This window comes from Lissotriton helveticus, chromosome 10, assembly GCF_964261635.1.
Source record: "Lissotriton helveticus chromosome 10, aLisHel1.1, whole genome shotgun sequence".
In the NCBI taxonomy this organism is placed as follows: Eukaryota; Metazoa; Chordata; class Amphibia; order Caudata; family Salamandridae; genus Lissotriton; species Lissotriton helveticus.
The window spans coordinates 1,084,925,209-1,084,945,900 of NC_136071.1; positions in this window are offsets into that span (position 1 = coordinate 1,084,925,209).

The following is a 20,692-nucleotide window of genomic DNA, read 5'->3' on the forward strand; positions in this document are numbered from 1 at the left end:
AATGGAGGATATCTTCAAATGGACCCAGCTAGTAAAGAGGTGAACTTACTTCTGAAACCACACAAATCATCCCATCTTGAAGCAAGAGACTTGTCATCAGGGAACATCACAGCCGTTCCTATACAAGATGGTATAGTTTGGGACAAAAAGGATTATGATATATTCGGCCCGTCAGAACTTTTGAAGATTCCACACTTGTTTAAAATTTCACTAAGTGACTTTATTACCTCTAGTACCTATTCTGATGATTGGGAAATCAAGACTGTTAAAAAAATGATGTTTGATCTAGAAAAATCAGCTGCATTCTCTTATCATGATTATTTAGAGGGTTCATCAGACTATGAACAGTATTATTGTTAAAACCCCTATGGTCATCATTTCTTGCATAAATCTGCAACACCTAGAAATGTATTTATTTATAACCAATGGGAACATTGTCCTACACCACCAAGGGGTAGCTCAAAAACTTTTGCAATGAAGTCTCCATATTTTTCAGGGTCCAATACATCCAATCCAGAAACGTTTTACTTTAAAAATTTGAAAACAACAGGAACGTTAAATATGTTAACCAATACAAAACAGCTTTATTCTGAAGCCTTTATTGCCCAACTGTCTAGACTTGGAAAAACACAATTGACACAAAATTTATCTGGGGTACACAAGATTGGCAAGTGCAGGGGATAGAAGCTTTGTTTAGAGCCTGTATCATCCCACAGCAAATAATGTTTTTGAATGACACTGTCCAACAAACGTCTTGCCTTGGGTTAACCCAGATCAAAGACATGAACACTCCGTCTACACCCACACCTGCAAGTAATAGGGATCACTGACATAATATCGATAGCATAAATATCGATGTAGCAAAATATTGAGTTAAAAATATAGAATACAAAAATATCGAACTCCTATCTCCAAACAGGTAAGTGCCAAAATATCGAATCAAAAATATCGTTGTAAAAATATAGATAGTCAAAATATCAAATTTTATAAATGTCTTAAAAGTAATTGAAAAATAATAAAATATTAAATATAATTAACTTAAACATACTTAAAATACTTAAATAACCTTAAAATTAATATATATTTAATTTAAAATAAAAATAAATAAACATACAATTTAATTTTTAAATACATACGTATATGTAAACATAATATTAATATAAAATATACAATATTTTTACCGTAGGTTAGCGGGACAGTAAAATTTACTATTACCACACCACTGAGTGTAACAGTAGAGAAAGTGGTGGATAGCGTAGGGGTAAAAATTACTATTCCCACTCCAGTAAGTGCAACACTAGGGAAAACGTTGGATAGCGGGTAGGTGAAAATTATTATTCACACTCCAAAGAGTGCAACAGTAGGGAAAGCGTTGGATAGCGTAGGGATAAAAATTACTATTCCCACTCCAGTGAGTGCAACAGTAGGGAAAGCTTTAAATAGCAAAAAGGTAAAAAATACTATTCCCACTCCAGGGAGTGCAACAGTAGAGAAAGCGTTGGATAGCGTAGGGGTAAAAATTACTATTCCCACTCCAGGGAGGTCAACAGTAGGGAAAGCGTTGGATAGCGGTAGTGTAAAAATTAATATTCCCACTCCAAAGAGTGCAACAGTAGGGAAAGCGTTGGATAGCGTAGGGGTAAAAATTATTATTCCCACTCCAGTGAGTGCAACAGTAGGAAAAGCGTTGGACAGAGGAACGGTAAAAATTACTATTCCCACTCCAGAGAGTGCAACAGTAGGGAAAGCGTTGGATAGCGTAGGGGTAAAAATTACTATTCCCACTCCTGAGAGTGCAACAGTAGGGAAAGCGTTGGATAGCTGGAAGGTAAAAATTACTATTTCCACTCCAGGGAGTGCACAGTAGTTTAAGCGTTGGATAGTGTAGGGGTAAAAATTACTATTCCCAGTCCAGAGAGTGCAACAGTAGGGAAAGTGTTGGATAGCGGGAAGGTAAAAATTACTATTCCCACTCGAGGGAGTGCAACAGTAGGGAAAGCGTTGGATAGCGTAGGGGTAAAAATTACTATTCCCACTCCAGTTAGTGCAACAGTAGGGAAAACATTGGATAGCCTAGGGGTAAACATTACTATTCCCACTCCAGGGAGGGCAACAGTAGGGAAAGCGTTGGATAGCGGGAGTGTCAAAATTACTATTCCCCCTCCAAAGAGTGCAACGATAGGAAAAGCGTTGGATAGCGTAGGGGTAAAAATGACTATTCCCACTCCAGTGAGTGCAACAGTAGGGAAAGCGTTGGATAGGGAGAAGGTAAAAATTACTATTCCCACTCCAGTGAGTGCAACAGTAGAGAAAGCGCTGGATAGCGGGAGGGTAAAAATGACTATTCCCACTCCAGAGAGTGCAACAGTAGGAAAAGCGTTGGAAAGCTTAGGGGTAAAAATTACTATTCCCACTACAAGGAGAGCAACAGTAGGGAAAGTAAAAACTTCATACATGATTAAAAATAAATTAAATATCAATACCAATTACAAATTAATTAAAATTAATTACCAATTTAATATAATATAATAAATATTCAATAAAAAATAATAATAAAAAAAAATACTAAAAAATAATTACCTATTAATACAAATCAATTATCAATAACAATTAATTAATTAACAATTGAAAAACTAATTAACAAGTAATTCAAAATAAATACCAATTAATACATTAAACGATTTAATTAATCACAATTAAATTACTTCCCACCCAATTCCCATATAAACCCACAACCAACTACAGAAAATAAGTTAATAAAATGAACATAATTATCAATTAATCAATTAATAGAAATGTATTCCCAATTATATTTTAATTAATTACCAATTAAAAATTAATTAACAAATATTTCAAAATAAATAGCAATAAATACATTAAAATATTTATTTAATTATATTTAAATTACTTCCCACCCTATTCCCCTATAAACCCACAACCTGCTACAGAAAATAAATAAATAAAATTAACATAATTATCAATTAATCTATTAATAAAAATTAATTACCAATTATATTTTAATTAATTAAAAATTCAAAACTAATTAACAATTAATTCAAAATAAATACCGATAAATAAATTAAAATATTTAATTAATTATATTCAAATTACTTCCCACCCCATTCCCCTATAAACCCACAACCCGCTCCAGAACTATATTACGCAAAAATTAAATACCATAAAATTATTTAATTTAAATAAATTATAAAATAAAAATACACTTTTAACGCATATACTAACATAAAAAACACTTACATATTATTAAAAAATAAATATTAACTTACTTACCTAAAATTCGATATTTTTGTTGTCTATATTCTGTCCATAGATATTTTTGTTGTCTGTATTCTGTCCATTCAATATTTTGTCCATTCTATATTTTGGATTCAATATTACTGCTATTCTATTTGATATCTTTATAGTCTATATTCTGTCCATTCGATAGTTTGCCCATTCTATATTTTTAACTCGATATTTTGTCCATTCTATATTCTTTACACGATATTATGACTGTATACCAATAATAGCACTACACAGGGGGAGGTCGACGTACATACTATTTTACAAAAGAACAGATAAGATCCTGAATGGGAAAAATGGTTGCTCTGGCCCACAGACACAAACATCTGTCAAGAAAGATTCCTGAACAAAATACAGGGTTTCACTATCAATAGTCCAGACCCATGTTATGTCCAAAGAGAGCATCCAGGGGTAGTAACAACGTACAGTGTAGGAAAATGATGCCTTGATTGGCTACAGAAATCTACACTTGAGGATGTGAAACAACATGTATCTTTACTTAAAGAAGGCGCAGACCTTAGGGATTTCTTGCTAGGACCAAGAAAGGTTACACAAGCACACGCGGCAGGAAGAATACTTGAAATTGATAGTATTAATTTAGAGAAATTTCTCGCTGTGGTCGACAATGGGTTAACAACTGCCATCCAGGATATATTAACTGGGCAAAATTGTATCCTCTGCTATAGACATTGTGGAACAAGATTTGGTCATGCTGCGACAAGGCCAGTCTCAATTACATTCTATTATGCTATTAGGCTGGACGCTACAAAACTTGCGGCCAGGCTATGTGCCTTGGCGTTTCATCAACACGTCGTCTCTGTTTACAGAATACAATCTCACTGAGAAACAGATCAAACTGGCACAAAGGGGAGCAAGTTATGCAGTGTTGAGCATTGAAAAATTGGGAAAATTGCCATTTACGGTAGCAGAAAAAACAGCTACAGAATGGATCATTCATGGCAAAATAACTCTGCCTGTTACAACTTTCCATTTTCAGTATTTCCTCAAACGAATGCAAACAGGCAAATATGAAAGGTTGGGTAAAGAATACATAAAAACATCCTGCGATTTACCTTACACACACAGATGTTGGATGGGGGCGTGAAATGTTTCTTGGCGGTACTCACTGTGAAAATGCACTGAGCGGCTCACTAATATGTCAGGATATTAGTTCACACGGGGCCTGTAGCGGTTCTACTGCAAACCTATCTTGCCACCTGCAGGGTTCACCGGCTACTGTAATTAATCCAATGTTCGGACAACTTTCAAGTGGTAGTTTTCTCATGTTGAATGATCACAGCTGTTGTGGCATGTTTCCAGGAATCCCATATCTAGTAACAGTTACTTCCAGGGAGTCGCCATTATGGCCTTCACTGAAGGTCTCTTCTATACGATTTGATACTTTAAGCAGAATGAAAGCCCTTCTTTAACAACAAACCGTGCCTTTGACCTCGGCCAAAGAAACCTATGATCTACAAATTGCAAGTACTTCGGCTGAGATACAGGCTCTGTTAAGTACAAACTGTCCTACACATTTCACAGAAATATTGGGACATATCTTAAACATGTCTGATACGAGCAGTATTGTGCATGTATTTAAGACCAATGTTTAGGACTGTTAACACCTTTTCAAGCAGTCCTCGGAAACATTCCAAACTTTGTGCACTCGGTGTTTGGTGGTCTTCCGCTAATTCTAGCACTTGTTGCAGGAATCCTATTTTTATTACTACTGCTACGCTATGGCAAGCCAATCCGCCAGCATCACTCCCAGCACCCTGGAGAAGGATCTCCTGAAAGGGAAGTGTTGTGAGCACATAGTACAACTTTTGGGTTTACCTCGTCTATGAGAATTAAATACCACATGGTTTCTGTCATTCAGACCAATCCGGCAAGGTTGCATCTTACCTGTTCTACGCTGCCTGCTTTGCGGTGAAGAATGTGTGCTAGACATCTGTCTAACACTCCCATCAGTCATGCCAATGGATATCAATGCTCTGCTAGACCCGATAACGGCCCATGCTTCGTGTTGTCCCCAGAGGCTACCAATTCTGATGACGGCATTCATTGAGATCTCACAGACGCAAATTGCTACTGCTGAGGTACGAGAGGAATCAAAATGCACACAGGTAACATCGTAAACAAACTTCCAATGCTGCAGGCGATGGTTCACATCTATGTGCAGTTAATTTTCTAAACAAGGTATTCCAACTATCACCTACATTGGAAGCCAATTTTTTGTCTACAGGAATAGAGGATTTCATGTTTTGTCCATTCCCTTACACTGACTTTTGATCCAGCACACAGTGTATCGGGTAAACTCTGAATTTGGCCTTCATTTTTCATAAACAAAGACAAAACCTTGGAACTTTTTCCTATGATTAATTTTTTTTTTCAAATTTGTATTTTTCTGTTTTATGGCAAAGTAATCTGCTTACAGTAGAACTATTCATAGAGAACAGACTGCTTTGAACCAGGGACAAATTGTCACCATTTCACAACAATTTTATTTATGTACCATGACATGAAATGGCTTTGAACTTTTTCTTCTATAATCATGAACCATTTCATCATATGTATATATATATGTTCATTTGTTTCGCATTTGCTGTAAATATATGTTCGCCTCAGCAAGTTCGGAAGAAACCATGACTCCGGGAGAAGTCTTTTCCCAGCCTGACGCACTGACCAGATGCTGTCCACCCTGCGCGCAGATAATCCAGCTTCCAGTGTTCTAACTCTATTCGTTATGTTATCCATTATGTTATGTTATGTTATGTTATGTTATGTTTGTGGGGTGTTAGAATTTGAAATCCGGGAAAGAGATTCCAACGTCTCTCATTCAAAGGTATGGAGCCGACTAGAACCTAGAGGGACTCTTGTCATACAAACGTATTACAAACTTGGGGGGTCATTAGGATGGCGAGCGAGCTTTGCCCACCTGCCATCCTGTCGGCGATTGGGACCGCCTGCCATAAGGGCGGGGTCCCGTGGGTGGTATTAGGATGCGGCCGCCACAGTGGCGGCCGCCTCCTGCATTTATAACATTGTGGCGGGCGGTGCTCTCTGCACCGCCCGCCACAATGCCATAAATGAATGTATGCATTTGCATACACAATGCGGCAGGCACCACGCAGTGCCTACCTTATTGTATATGCAAATGCAGGGGGATACCACAGGTACCCCCCCTGTGCCCCCCCAACTCTCCTTCACTTTGGGGGCCCACAGGCGGCCCCCAAAGTGAAGACCGCATGCCTTTCCGTGGCGGCATTGCCGCCACGGAAAGGCATTGTACAATGCCCATCCTAATATGGCTGGCGGTTTCTGATAGACACCGCCACCATATTATTACTTTTCCGCCCCGGCCGCAAAGCGACCAGGGCAAAAAAGCGGCAGACGGTCTTTCCATCCGCCGAGGTCCCCCCGCCATACTAATATGGTGGGGGGAAAAACGAGTGAGGATGTCGGGCAGATTGCCCCCGCCAGGCTGACGGTGGCTACTGCCATCCTGGCGGGGGCAATCCGCCCGACATCCTAATGGGCCCTTTAGTATTTACCATGGTATAGAAAACAGCACTTACTTCTTACCTCATCCCACACTTAGGTTAGGTACCCTGGGGTAGAACTATTTAGAAGAATCAATCAATCAATCAATCAATCATAGCATTTGTATCGCGCGCTACTCACCCGGAAGGGTCTCAAGGCGCTTGGGGGAGGGGTCGCTACTGCTCGAACAGCCAGGTCTTGAGTTGTTTCCTGAAGGCGAGATGGTCCTGTGTCAGCCGGAGGTGGATGGGGAGGGAGTTCCATGTCTTGGCTGCCAGGTAGGAGAAGGATCTTCCTCCGGCGGTGGCTCTTCAGATGCGTGGTACGGCGGCGAGGGCGAGGCTTGTAGAGCGTAGCTGGCGGGTGGGTGTCTAGAAGGTCAGGCGGTCGTTGAGGTACTTGGGGCCCAGGTCGTGGAGAGACTTGTGTGCGTGGGTAAGGAGCCTGAACATGATCCTTTTGCTGACGGGGAGCCAGTGCAGGTCCCTCAGGTGGCCAGAGATGTGGCTGCGTTGGGGGATGTCCAAGATGAGTCGGGCGGAGGCGTTCTGTATGCGCTGGAGTTTTTTCTGTAGTTTGGCTGTGGTTCCCGCGTAGAGGGTGTTCCCGTAGTTCAGACGGCTGGTGACGAGTGCCTGGGTGACCGTCTTCCTGGTTTCGGTCGGGATCCAGCGGAAGATTTTTCGGAGCATACGCAGGGTGTTGAAGCACGATGAGGAGACGGCGTTGACTTGTCAGGTCATCAAGAGGGAAGAGTCCAGGATGAAGCCCAGGTTGCGTGCATGGTCTGTTGGCTTGGGAGCGGTGCCCAGGGCGGGAGGCCACCAGGAGTCGTCCCAGGCGGAGGGCGATGGTCCCAGGATGAGGATTTCCGTCTTGTCTGAGTTCAGTTTCAGGCGGCTGTTCTTCATCCACTCGGCGACGTCTTTCATCCCTTCGTGTAGGCTCGTTCTGGCGGTGGCTGGGTCTCTGGTGAGGGAGAGGATCAGTTGGGTGTCGTCGGCGTAGGAGATGATGTTGAGGTTGTGTTGGCGTGCGATGGTTGCAAGAGGTCTCATGTAGACGTTGAAGAGGGTTGGGCTGAGCGATGATCCTTGTGGTACGCCACAGATGACTTCGGTGGCCTCGGATCGGAACGGGGGAAGCGGACTCTTTGTGTTCTTCCGGTGAGGAACGAGATGATCCACTCCAGTGCCTTTTCTTGGATACCGATGTTGCTGAGGCGTTGCACTAGGGTGCGGTGGCAGACGGTGTCGAACGCTGCAGAGAGGTCAAGGAGGATGAGGGCCGCTGTTTCCCCATTGTCGAGCAGGGCTAGGATGTCGTCGGTGGCTGCGAAGAGGGCGGTCTCGGTGCTGTGGTTGGCTCGGAACCCAGACTGCGAGGGATCGAGGGATCCGTTCGTCTCGAGTAAGGCTGCAAGCTGTCTGTTGACGGTCTTCTCGATGACTTTGGCAGGAAAAGGGAGGAGCGAGATGGGGCGGAAGTTCTTGAGGTCGGTGGGGTCCGCAGTTGGTTTCTTCAGTAGGGCGCTGAGCTCGGCATGCTTCCAGCTCTCCGGGAAGGTGGCGGTGTTAAAGGATGAGTTGATGACGTCCCGGAGTTGGGGTGCGATGATGGAGTCGGCTTTGTTGAAGACGTGGTGGGGGCAGGGGTCGGTTGGGGATCCGGAGTGGATGGTGTTCATCGTGCGGGCTGTGTCTTCGGTGGTCACCGTGGTCCAGGTACGGAGGGTGGCGGTGGGGGGCGTTGGTTCGACGGTAGGGTGCGTGGAAGGTGTGCCGAAGCTGTTGTGGATGTCGGCGATCTTGCGGTGGAAGTACGGGGCAAGAGAGTCGCAGAGATCTTGTGAAGGAGTTATGTCGTTGTTGGCGGTGCTGGGATTGGAGAACTACTTGACGATGCTGAAGAGTTCCTTGCTGTCGTGGGCGTTGTTGTCCAGTCGTTCCTTCAGTGATTTCTTCTTGGTGGTGCGGATGAGCTGGTGGTGCTTGCGGGTGGCGTCTTTGAGGGCGGTCATGTTGTCTGTGGTCTGGTCGCGGAGCCAGGCTTTCTCAAGGATGCGGCAGTTCTTCTTGGAATTCTTGAGTTCGTCGGTGAACCAGGAGGCTTTCTTGCTTCTGGGTCTGCTGGGCGGGTTCTTAAGTGGCCAATCAGCCAAGTATCCATATTTTAGCCTGTGTTGTTTATGTATGTATATATGAATATGTCATAGCTAAAAACCATGCCATTGCAGTATTACTTCTTCTTACTGCTCATGCTGTACGTATTATATTTCGCATACTGTTTTGCGATTATAACAGCTCATATCTCTTGCACGTGAAATAGGACTGTTCCATTTATCCATTTATTGAAACACCGGTCTATCTATTTCTGTGTAACTCTGAAGAAACTAAGGGGCTGATTATGATAGTGGATAATCCGCATCCTCCGGGCCGGTGGAAGCCACCGCCGGCCCAGAGGATGCGGATTATCCGCTGCGGACTGGAAAAAGACCCCCCGCCAGATTAGGATGGCTGGGGGATATTTTTTCAGTCCGCAGCTTTTCCGCCGCGGTTGCCTTCCGACCGCGGCGGAAAAGCTCTAACATGGCTGGCCGTGTCTATCAGACACCGCCAGGCACATTAGGATGTTGGCGGTCCTATGCCTTTCCACGGCGGCATTTCCGCTGTGGAAAGGCATACGGTCTTTTCTTTGGGGGCCCGTTGCGGGCCCCCAGGGGTGAAGGTGGGGTGGGGGGTACACCTTTGCGTGCACGAAGCGGCAGGCACCGAGCCGTGCCTGCCGCTTTGTGCTTGCAAATGCACTACTTTCATTTTTAACATTGCGGCAGGTGCTGCTTCAAGCAGCTCCAGCCGCAATGTTTAAAATACAGGATGTGACCGCCGGGGTGGCGGTCACATCCTAATTTGCATGGAGGGACCACCGCTGCCCCTGTGGAGGGTCCCTCCACCTCTGGGATGGCGGACGGACCAAGGTCCGTCCGCCATCCTAATAGGGCCCTAAGCTTGTACGATTGACTGAGTGAAACTGTTATCTATTGTTTCCAAGATTCTGAGACTGTTCCGATTCTATGGGAAACAAAGAAACAAATCTGTCATGTTTATGCGGTTGTCAGAAACTACTTCCTTCTTGTTTATTTGAGAAGTTTCTAGTGACCTTCGAGTTAGCTGACCAAAAAAGTAATTAAGTTTAATATACTTGATATAGGCTTACTCACCTAATCCTGTGCAAAAAGTATAGTGTATATTATTCCAATGCGCAGCGCCTATAAGATAAATAGGAAATACACTATAACACGTCTTAGCCCCGGTGGCTTGTATGCCATTTTTTATGCACAGGTAGATGTTACAAAGAGACACTACTGTTCACCAGTGCACAGAACTACCTGATCAGTCTCCGAAGCCAATATGAAGCACTGGTTTGTCAGCTTTTTTGAGGGAATATCAAAAGGTTAGACTCACAACTTAGCACACCTAATTGTCCAAGTCATATATAGATGTATGACCCCCAATTGGCATGTTTGTTGTCCCTTACTCCCATACAATGCTACGCAGCAGATAAAATGTTTCCTGACGTAAAAGTGCAGAGATTCCATATCACTGGCACCTTTCAATACCATCTGGACTCACTTTGATCTCCTTTTGTAGAATGGGTTTGGAACCTGGCTATGTAGCAGTGACAGGATACACAAGAATTCCAAAGTTGAGGGTTGGCCAGTACAAATGTGCAAGCCACCAAACATTTTGTGAGATGTCCATGTCAGACACAAATCAGGGTATGACATACAAGAACTTTAAGCTCATAAACACTGACAGCTTTATAGTGTGATCAGAGGAGAACAAAGTCTGACCTTGGCTCATCTTTATACATGTCTTGTCCTTATGTATACATCCACTACATAATGACTTGTCTTACATTTCAGTGGACTCAGCTGGCCAAAAGGAACAAATGCAGGACCTGGTTCGGGGCAGGACATTTCTGGTGAGCCGTCGGCTATGACCTCTTTCCTTCAGTGAGGAAGAAGAGGATGAGGCGGGACCCTCAACATCAGGTTTCAGGGGGATTGCGCTCAATCAGACTGACCAGGAAGACAACTCTGGTGCTATGTGCTGGGTAGAGGCTGAGGACATTGAAGTGGGGGGGAGAACTAGACACCTCTGGCCAGGGGGGTGGAGAGCCACTCTCCCCTGGACCATTCACCTATTAGTTTTGCTGAGATGTCCCCAGGACAGGTCACTACGCAACCTGGGCCTGCCATCAGCCCCTCCCTTACCTAGACACAGAATAGGTAGATTGAGGAATGGGACACATAATGGTACATTCTGTCTTCACTCCATCTGGGCCTCCAGCTGCATCCCCTTCAACCAGTCCCCCTCATTGTTGCTGCCAACTTTGGCTCTGAACCTGAGGCACCACACCCCTAATGTTCAACCCATACCCCTCCCTGTGTTGTTCCCTCTGTGGCTGTACCAGAGGACTTGCTGTGGGCATGTGAGGGTCAGCCAGACATGTCATCTTGCATCATGCTAAGGATGTATCGAGAGGTGTGCATGATGCGAGAGGAAATTGCCCAAGCTCTGGCCACCGTCACTGCCAGTGTCAATTCCCTGATTGCAGCCTTTTCGTTTTTTGTATCCCAACCTCCTTCCCACACCACCGTCAATGTTTCCCCCTATCCGTTGCCCCATTCTGTTTCCCCCCGTACTCCTCGTGTGTCCTGACCCGTGCGGTGTCTGTTTTTGCACTGGTCAGCCAGGAGCCTGCATCAGACTCAGTGGATCTGGACATTGTAGTACTAGAGGATGACCAGAAGGATACTTGACCTGTTGGACATATTTTTCTTTGCAGACGATTATTTACTTTTCCCGTTGTAAATAGACTGGTTTCCATGACGCTCCCTGACATGTTATATTTATGTTGCCCCACCCCAATCCAAGTTCCCTTCTCCTTCTGCAGTAAGAACATCATTTATTTTCCTTTCTCCCTTCCAAAAAGACTGGTGTTCTTTTTCTAACCCTGCACCTTTTTTTTACATAAAATCTTATTCTGAATCATACTTTGTCCATCTTGTTTAACTTCATTGTGAATGTCCTGTACAAAATATGGACATGTATTTTGGAAGTCATCTGCTCTGCACATGAGGTCTTTCTGCAATGACAGGGTTACACTTGTACATGTGTCACACACACACACATACATCCTCACATCTCTAGGTCACCAAAATTGGTTAACATTAGCCTATCATGACATGACACGCAACAGAGTTGAGACTTGTGAAGAGAATTTCTTTAATTTACACATTTTCACACTGGTCAAAAAGTTTCGGAGGTGAGGATCTCTGTCAGGGATCATGTCTGGGTTGTCGCCGAGGTGCAAGTTGGTGTGGGGCATCTACCTGTACAGGGTGAAGTTCATGTGCCGGGGCGAATGGTGTCTGGACAGGTGGTATTTGTGCGTGGACAGGGGGTTGTTGTGCAGTTGGTAGTGCCTGTTCTGGGGGTGGTGGTGGATGTGTAGGAGGGTAGAGTGCCTGAATAGGGGATGGTGGTGGGTGCGTACCCTTGCTGTGGTCCTGTGCAGTTTAGCGGTTTGTGGTATAGGTGTATGGGCGTGATGTGCTCCGCCGCGTTGACTCTGAAGGGAGACTGTGGATCACTCTCTTCATGCCCTCCATCATCTTCACGGCCAAGGCATTGTATCTTAAACTCTCTTCCCTTTGGAAAGATATGATGACTCTGATATTCTGAACATGTCTTGTCTATCCTGTCCAAAATATGGATCTGTCTGTCCACCACCTGAAGGAACTGGTGCAGGGCTTCAGACATATCTGACAGGGTGGCCCCCATGGCATGAATGTCCTGCCTCACATCTGCCTGCTGTTGAAAGAAGTCCTACTCCCACTTGGCACCATGGCCATGTACGGGTCCTCTCAGCAGGGGTTGACCATAGATGAGTCTACCAGGTCCAACAGCAAGGGGAAGGGTGGCATGTGGAAGCCTGTGGACAGGAGAATGATGTCCAGGGGATACCTGCACCACAACAGGGTTCGTACTTCCCTCAGATGTTGAAGAGAATGCCTGGGATACACTGTATAGTGAGTAGGGGAACCACCACACCTGTCCCAGATGTGAGGGCTGTGAAGGAGTGATGTCTGTGTTAGGCTGTGTGTGAGCTGTGGCTGGTTATCTCTATGCTAGGGACATTCTATCTTTTGTTTTTGAGGAGGTTGAGGCACTTTGCTGGGCGGAGGGTGTGAGGCCTTGGAAAATGTTCGCGATGTGGGACTATTTCTGTCCATGGCATCAGACTCTTCATCCTCTGAGAGAATGAACAGATAGTCACAATCATCGTCCAATCCTTCATCCTCCTCAGGTATTTCCTCCTTCTCCTCTTGTGCAGTACTTGCAGCTGACATTACTGCCTGGAGGAGCAGTGGATTTTCCCCTTTGATTACCCGTCGCCCAATTACTTTGCATCAACAGATGACGCACATGTGGTTTGGGGACCCCTACAAGTGACAGCTCACACCATACCACTGAGGGGTGAAACGGAGATGTACATTGCACAAGCAAACTCACCAGCTCCAGCCACAGCTTTGTGTCCCTTTGTGATCCCCCTGATGTCAACTGCTGAAACATACTCCTCATAGGTTTTGTTAATGAAGCAGTCTCCGATCCAGCAGCTGTAGAGGGAAGTGACACAATTCTCCATCATCCGCATTACTAATTTACAAACAGGCACATGTGACACTTATGATATGTATGTAACTTTGTAAACACCAACTTCAAGTTCTATGCAGAAGGGGATTTAAATTTTAGTCATGGTTTTGATAGAGAAACACTTCACGTCACATTTACCTGATGGACATGTGCGAGAGGGTTTCACTGCTGCATCCAGGAAGCCTTGCATTCCCTGACCCGGAATGGTGTTGTACACTGCACTGGTGTCATCCTGTCAGCAGATGTGATGAGACATACATGTCCATATATGTCCATATTTCAGTTCACCAGAAGGTAGCTATGAGCTAATAGGTATTTGTCATTCTCAATGACCATTGATAGGATATTCCTGGACAATGTGCAGCATGTTTACATCATGGACTTACATGTGGGCCCCTGCTCACATGCAGCAATTGCCAGCTGGTACCTCCACACAGCACTGACATCAATGAGATGACATTAACAGACAAACATGTATGAGGAGGTTACTGATATTTGAAGGAAGGGGAGAAATAATCAAGACGCCACCGCATTACATTGATAACACCTTCACCATTAAGACTAACATGTCTCATGAGTATGATGTTGTCTGTTGACAAGTTGAAAGGAGTTTACATCCACAGGCTGACCAGTTTCACATTTGCACATCAGTTCAAACATTGCATTGCATTGCAGGGTTCATATGTGAGATGTGCTATAGTCAGGTACATTTTGTGTGTCATTTGTGCTTCCCTATCCATGAAGTCACAATGCTCATTTTGGATTGAGAGATCACACATTTGTAATGTCCATCCTTTGAGTGTCCTCTGGTGATTACTAACCCTGGGCAAAGCACTACGCTACGCTTGTGTAGTTTGCGAAGTTTGTGCTACTTCGCACTACGTGAATTGCACATAGCACAGTGGAAACATGCGTAGTGTATTGCAGCGGTAATTTTTTGCATGCTTGCAGTCCTCAACGTCAAGTTGGCGACCGCGAGCAAGCACAATGACATCTCCGCAAGACTTTTTCCTCGTTCGCGATCAGCAACATCAAGTTGCCAATCGCGAGCATGGAAAATAAACCTCCCAGCGAGATTCTCAATTCTGGGAGGTCAAGTTTCTCACTGCGAGTGGTCGCGTATGCTCGCGACCGCTCGCGATGAGAAACTACCAGTCCGCGTTGAGAAAGCTGCCGCTCGAGCAAAAATCTACTCGAGCCGCAGTAAAAGACAGCTTGCACTGTGCAAGATGCAGTTTTCAATGATTGCACAGTGCGAATAAGCATCCACCACTGTGCAATCATCGCGAACAGCACACAACGCAGTTCGCGTAGTGCTAGGCGTGGCTCGCGTAGTGCGAAGTGCACTTCGCATAGCTACGTGTAGCACTACTCCGCGAACTACGCCCACGATTAGAGATTACCACGTGAATGAGTTAGCTTTTGACGTCAGCCGCGGGAGAGCGGGCTCGTCCCTTCCTGAAGAACTGCCCACCTCCATACAGCACCACCAGGGAGTCTGGGAAAACTGCAGCCGGTGTTGCCCCTGGGCCAGAAGTCCTGCCACTGCCGAGGAGCCGTCCAAGGCCCCGGTAGCTGTAAGCAGAAGCAGGAGGCTGCGGGCAGAGTGGCCCTCCCTTCCATGCCGATGGTAGGAGTGGTGTCGGCTCCCACGGAGGGCCTGGTGGTAATGTGAAGGTGCGCGAAGGGACCAGAGGAGCCTGAAGGTAAAGCGCTCAACCACAGCACACTACATTGTCCAAAAGCGGGTTGCGGGCCAGAGGGGGGGTTGTTATTTTTCTTCTGAGACACTAGGACACCCTCCGGATAACATTTGAGTCCCGGGTTTCCACAAAGGGGATCAGTAATTACAGGGGCATACCTTCACCTGCAACATTATACAGGGGTCTGTTACCTCTGCCTCAGCAAGTTGATTAAGGAAGCTCATCTTTACAGCTCTGCCATATCACCTGCTATCTACACCCAGAGGGGGGCTACCTGTCCCAGCCTGCTCACTGGAGCTGCAACGCCATTCATCAGCGCCCGGAGGCACTCTAAAAGCCAGCATGGGTTCCCACAGCTGGCCAAGGGCAGGCCCTCTACCCTCCAGGTTTGCAGATATTCTATTTCTGTTTTGAGAAAATCTCCCTACACGAGGTAAGGGAGTTCATGGACTTCTGTGACCTCTGTGACATTCATTCTGGTTAGCCCATCTGATACCATTTGATTAGAACGTTGATTTTGCACTGGCCTTTATAAGACCCCAGCCCACAACCTTGAAAAGGTTTAACTTATATGTATTTAAGGTCCGACGATTCGTCATATACACCTATATATTGGGTAGCAATCCACTAATTTGTTAGCATAACGTGCCTGCCTTTGTGCACTAACTAGAGATATTAATCAACTGTCTTTATCATTTGTCTATTCTGTCCTATTATGATTTAAGTTCTCTGTGGGCACAAATGGGGAAGAGAAAGGCTACTATCTATGTTCCAGCAACCAAAAAAGGCAGCTACAAAAACTCATTACACATTGATGAGCTACCTTACAGGGGCCATGGGGGCAATTGAGAAACAGACATCTACATTCGAGGAGTCACTGAACTCAGGCACATTAGGTGCAAAGGCCATGACGAATGAGGAGTCATCCAGTATGGTCGGTGCCTCTACTGTGCTCTCACAAGTCACCTCCGAAGACAACACCCCCAGAATGGCTGTATTGTAAATCTGTCAGATCACTTTACACTCAGTGACCAAGACTCTCCTGTACAGCCCCCACATAAGCGTCATAAAACACTGGTAGCGGTAAGCAAGAACAGCAAGGCTGCAAAGAAGGATGGGAAAAACAGTATGGCAAGTAGACCCGCACCACTTAATTTACGCAAAAAAGACGTCAAAGGCCAATAAAAAACATTTACTGTCGGAAGCAGAGAACTATACCAAGTCCAAATTTCAGGTTAACAAGGTTGGCAATTTAACTTAGTAGAAAAACTAGTCTCCTTCATCAGAACCACATTAACAACATTGGAGGAGAGCGTCACCCAGATAGAAGTTGGCTTGGCCAACCTAACAGTTAAGCAGGGAGTAGCTAGTCGCCCCGTTCACCACAGTATCCGTGAATATTCTGAGGCACCACGACACAATTAGAGATTAAAAAACTCACAATGAATCCCACATTGTAGCACAGACAGAACAAGTTGCACGGCCTTGCACTGGTAATGTGAAAGCTACACCAAATAGGGATAACTTCGCCCCTGATCTACGAGCTAGGAAGCCCAAGCAGACATTGAATAATTATAATTCCATGCCTCCATCAAACAACACAGAGAACGTTGATTTAATCTGTCTGGATCTACCGCCAGCGGTTACACCATACACAGGCATCTTAGCAAATGTAGCTAGTTTGGGGGCACGTGACACGGAAGCGAAGCGTGGGACACCTTAAGAAATAAATCTCTGCACTGGCTGAGTTCAAACATAGGACTCACGGAACAACTCTTTATGGAATTTAAGATGGCCCGCAGAGTACATTGCCTTGGTAGAGATCACCATTCCCTTTCTGGAGACTGGGTGGTACATTTAGGACTCCCCAATTAGTTGAAAACATCTTATGGAGGGCGGGCAATAATGCAATAACAACAACTGGTATAACTGGTATTAACATTCTCCTTCTTGGATACTTCTATCAACCTCCACATAGACAGGGATGGGGTAATAAAACAAGTGACACTAAAGAAAGACTCAATTATAAGTATAATGTGGCGGTAGGAAATCGCTTTGATTTACCTCCCTCCCTTGATGAAAGAGATTGTCTGAATAGAGCCACTATAACCGATTTGGTCAGATCCCCCGCCCATCCATTAGTAGCCCCGGATAAACTTTAATGAGTCTTCCCTAGAATTATGGAACCTAGACAAGGCATGTGCGGTACCTCGTGTAAGCACTACCCACAATGGAATGGATCTTTTAATCACTGGAAGGGAGGTAGGACATACACTAGATAAAGACATGGGAAATGAATTCACTCCCCCCGAAATTATTCCACAAGTCAGGACAAATAGCTCTAAAATAATGGGCACAGAGTGTCTGTCCTATTTTGGAATGGTGCATGTCTATGATCCAAACTGGTAAACCCTCTTTGGCTTAATTTTGCTGAGAAATGTAATACACTTTGTCTGCAGGAAACCTGGGCCGTGGAATGAATACATCTAAACGGTTTCAGAACCTTCCACATGCCTGCCATCCCGTCAAGTCTCGGAGGGCCCAAAGGGGATCTTAGCATCTACATTTCAAACTTGTTGTACACGCAAAAGATTCTATTTATTAAATCGGAAACGTATTATCGGATCGTGGCTGTAAAGATAGACCATCAGAACAGTTTTGTGTTGATCAATTTCTAGAACAATATTTCGAAAGGAAAAGAGGTGGATATTTTGAAAGAACTTATGAATGATGTACATGACATACCGAATGTATGGGTAGATGATGTCTTTATTGTCTGGGGAGGGGATTTTAATGTTACCTTGTGTCCAGTAGAACGTGACATTACTTGTGGCTTAACGGATGATGATTGTTGTAGTCAGTCCCATTTTTCCCATTCTTATTATGGGGATTTTCTAAACAAAATGATATTTGCATTTTATTTGGATTTTGTTAACTTATTATGTTCTCCGCCTATCCCTTTTGCTCAGACCTTCAATGGGAGAGGTCTGAGCTTTACTAATGATTTTATAATTGGCTAAGCGCGAATATCTCCAAACGCTAACACCTGCCCTGAGCAGTTCTTAGCCATGTTAACCAATGGGAGGTGGATAACATGGCTAAGAGCATTAGCTCGGTAATGCATGAATATCGCTGACTTTTCAGCGATATTCATGCATTGCGGACGATTTTTATTGCATTTGCGATAAACCTTGGTAATACCAAGGTTTATTTGCGATACAAATCGCCGCAGCTCAGCGGTACATTTTTGTCTCTAACCAAGCAATAGCGATAATTATCGCCATTGCTTGGTAATATGCCCCATAGATCCTACTGATTTCACTGAGAAAATTGTAAAGTGTAGTTAGGAATCTTTTGAAACTTGTTGAGACATGTCTACAACACACGAATGAGTCATGGCATCCTATGCCCAGATTACGGCGACAATAAGAAATACTCTAAGGGTCGAAGCTAATAGTCATGGTAGGAACTTAGGGTGGTTTGACCACAAATGTACTAAAGCATACTCAAATCAAAGAAATTCCCTACATAAAACCAATAAGGACATTAACGAAATTAGAGTGTGCAGGAGGGATTATAAGAACACTTTGAAATTACGCAAAAACGAAATAAAAGACAAATCGTGGGTTGATTTACAAGAGGCTAGCAAAAATGAGGATAGCACAGCCTTCTGGTGGGTGGTGAAAGTTCCAGTCTTTGAAAGCACTGATATCCCAAGCATAGAAATTGCCATTGAGGAAGAACTCTGAGTGGAACATTTTTCTACTATGTATAAACAGCGGGAGGATATGGAAGGCAAAATTACCAGTACTAATTCACAAGTGCATTTGCCATCATTAAACTACCCTCTAGTTCTAACTTTCACTCTGGAGGAGGTACTCATCGCAATCAATGCCAGTAAAGGAGACAAGGCTCCGGGCCCCGACAGGGTACCCATTGATCTTCTTAAGTTTAATACCGATCTATGGGGCCCACTGCTAATGCAAGTTCTAGCAGCCTGTTGTGCAACTGGCTTTATTAAAACGTGGTCCGAGTCTATAGTGGTACCAATTTTTTTAAAAGGCGACAGGCAAAATCCAGCTTGCTACCACCCCATTTCGCTGCTTGATTCTCTTGCTAAGGTGGCAGGCTGCATAGTACTCAACCGATTGCAACGCTAGGTAGAGGATAATGAAGTTCTATCTGACCTACAATTCGGATTTAGGAAAGGATTGGGCACATTAGAGCAAGGCTTGAACCTCAGTATTTTGATGGGGAAATACACAAGATCAAGTACGGACCAATTACATCTGGTTTTCGTAGATCTCACGGCTGCCTCCGTCTGTGTTATTGATGAGAAATTATGGAATACACTAGCCAGTATGGGGGTGGAGGCAGCACTAATCCAGTTCCTGAGGCAGTTGTACAGCAATGCGTTTAACAGAGTCTGGTATGGGACCAACGGTGAGTGTACGGAGCCCTTCAGCGTGGATTTGAGCAGACAATGCTCAGGAAATGTCACGATCTACCACAGATAGCCAGCCGCCCCCTGTCTGTCCTTCTCTATGCTAACGATGCTGTGATAATGGCCCGTACTCCGTTGGCCCTATAATGGGTCCTTGACACTGGGCCTGAGAGTGAACACATCCAAAGCTTTTACTATGAGCTGTGGGAAAGGAAATGCGAAGAGCACAGCCATTTACATCAACAATAAAAAGACCACAACATATCCCTATTTAGGAATGCTATTTGATTCCAATGGATCTTGGACCCAAGCCATTAAAACTAGAAACTTGCAATGTCAGCTTTGGAAAATTTCTCGAAGTTAGGGAAGAAACCTCCAGTGGAACTGCTTCACATTTATAGCCCGAAATGCGTTAGCACGGCCATATATGGTGTTGGAATATGGGGCTATTGCAATGTAAATTCTATTCAAAACACAGAGAACGCCTTTTTAAGGTTCCTGTGGTAGTGCCATGCAGCACTTTGACCTATATTTGTCACTCAGAATTGGGAGTGCCGTACATAACAGATATAATAAAAGTCTAACCTCTCCTCCTTTGGCATCGCATTAGTTTCACAAATTATACAGAATTTAACCAGTGAAATCCTAGGAGACAGCCTCAAACTGGATACTGGATCATGTATTTGAAATACGCTAGTTGAAATACATTTAAGATTTCACGAACGATGTGGGGCATGCGGGTTATTTTGATGACCCCCTGTCTATGGGTAACATTTCCAGAAAAGCTTTAAAAAAGTCTTGTATGGCTCACCTGGAGGCAATCAGATTTGCTGGAGAAGCCTCACGACCAACGGTACTTCAAAACCAAATGCTCTTAAGTACCTATGGCATTCAGCCTTACTTAACCCATATGTCAAACGGCTATGATAGGCTAGCTCTAATTCATTTCAGACTTAACATCTTCCATCTCTTGGTAAGCT